General features: G+C 51.8%; 1 protein-coding gene across 1 annotated transcript in view; it reads right to left on the minus strand.

The window, feature by feature from the left end:
• Window positions 1-2291, minus strand: part of FBXO18 (F-box protein, helicase, 18) — a 51296-nt gene that overhangs the window by 30561 nt on the left and 18444 nt on the right.

Consider the following 2291-nt stretch of genomic DNA (forward strand, 5'->3'; position numbering starts at 1 on the left):
GCCTAATTTTTGTATTTTTAATAGAGATGGGGTTTCTCCTTGGTGGCCAGGCTGGTCTCCAGCTCCTGGCCTCAAGCGAACTGCCCGCCTCGCCTCCCGAAGTGCTGGATTACAGGTGTGAGCCACCGAGCCTGGCTTTATTCTACCTTCTAATCCGGGCCTATAAGATCCCTCAACTGCTCCTGTCCGTCCTTCACAACCTTGTGTTCCCTCCCACCCTTGCCATACTGCACTTTTTCTCTTCCTCACATGTCCCAAGTTCATTCCCATCTTCAGGCCCTTAAGGCATCTACACCTTCTCCTAAACTGCTCTCCCCACAGTTGTGAAACGGCGGCTCCTCCTCCACACTCAGGTTTCACTCAGACACTACCTGCTCAGAGAAGCTTTTTCCACACCTCTAAAGCAGCATTCCCCCCATAGCACTCTGTTCTAGTTTCTCTGCAGTGCTCATTACTCACTAAAATGCCTTTTCACACATTCACTTACACAGGACCTGTCTTCCCTCACTAGATCAGGAATCTGCTCTAAGCTGTGGACCGGCTCCTGGACAACTATTGGACACGCACAGGTGTTCAGTGTTTGTCAGATGCACACGACTCCCCAGGCACTCCCCACCCTGCTGAGGAAACCATCGGGGCCCCTGTGAATCAGCAGCCCACACGCAACAGCCTCTCCCACGTGGTAAGATGGACGAGTCTTCTCCATCCAAGTGGGAAACGGAGGAAGCAGAGCCTAACATTTTCCCAGGGAAGCGAGGCCACAGGTGAATAAGGAAGGCTTCCCTTGGCGAGGGGCTTCCCCTAAGGCTGCAGGACCCATGATGGTAAAACCGGCCTTGGTGGTATCTTGCAGCCACCTAGAACTGTGTGTTCATAACGCGCTCTTACCAGCCTTTCCACATCAAACTCTCCACCCCTGGTTCCTGCAGCAGATGACGCTGAGGTGGAGCAGGGTGGGTCCCACAGCCTGCCGGCTGCTAATACTGCTAAGTGGCAGGGCTGGACCTGCTGCCGCATCTGGGACTCTCCCGTTACCACAGCATCCCCTCCCCTCCTCCCGGGGCATTACCTATTGCTGATGTTAATCCCCTTCTCCCTCATGGCGTAGAGAAGCACGGCTATGCAGTACAGGGTCTCGGTGACATCTGGCATGGTCACCGTGGAGCTGGGTCTCCGGAGGCAGAAAAGCAGTCGCTGGATGTCATTCACACTGCTGGAGAGGAGCACCACAGCCGCCACCAGGGCCCAGACGTTGACACCCTGCAAGCCAAGTGCACAGGGAAGGAGGGACAGCCCAAACACAGGCCATGGTTAATACGAATCACAGCAGGAAGGAGCCGAGCCGGGGGTCCAGCTGCTGGCTACAGACTGTCAGGACTGAATCCAAATTTTCCAAGTGGTATTTGGGAAACAGGGGAGCCCTTCCGTTCGCCCTGGACTCCTTCTCATCACTTTTGGATTTGAGATCTTAGTTTTCTTTAATTAAATAACATGGATGAAGTATCTAACCTAGAACCTTGAATAGAGAGACAGTCTAAAAATTTGAGCTCCCTGTCATCTCACCACCCTACTCTCCAGGCCACGGGGGCTCTCAGGCCCATAACGTTTGGCGGGGCCAGAGAAAAACAGCCAGCAGGGGGCGCCCACCCAAGAGGCAAGAGAGACGCAGACACAGGAGAGGGCCGCTCGCAGGCTGTGGGGGAAATAAAGTCTGGCAATTCTCCAGCATGATGGTGTTAACTTGCTATTTATTATTAGTAATAACTTTTCATGGTAAGTTAAATAAATATGAAATTACGGAAAGTTTATTCTGTGAAGACAGCATGCTCCTCTTAGCAATGTCTCCATAAATGTTCACTTACACAGAAAGTTAATAGTGGACACAGGTTTTTTGTTTTTTTGAGATGAAGTCTCACTCTCACACAGGCTGGAGTGCGGTTGCACGATCTCAGCTCACTGCAACCTCCGCTTGCCAGGTTCAAGCAATTTTCTTGTCTCAGCCTCCAGAGTAGCCATGACTACAGGTACATGCCACCATGCTCGGCTAATTTTTTTATTTTTGGTAGAGACAGGGCTTCACCATGTTGGCCAGGCTGGTCTTGAACTCCTGACCTCAGGTGATCCACCCACCTTGGCCTCCCAAAGTGCTGGGATAACAGGTGTGAGCCACCACACCCAGCCTTTACCATTCTTAAGTTACTACACGTCTCTGTGTTAAAGAACACATTCCAAGAAAGGAATGTCCCATCCCCTCTCACTTCAACCATCCTATGAAAGAAGACCCACTCCAC

Source organism: Mandrillus leucophaeus, unplaced genomic scaffold (genome assembly GCF_000951045.1).
Source record: "Mandrillus leucophaeus isolate KB7577 unplaced genomic scaffold, Mleu.le_1.0 Scaffold15, whole genome shotgun sequence".
NCBI classification, from domain to species: Eukaryota; Metazoa; Chordata; class Mammalia; order Primates; family Cercopithecidae; genus Mandrillus; species Mandrillus leucophaeus.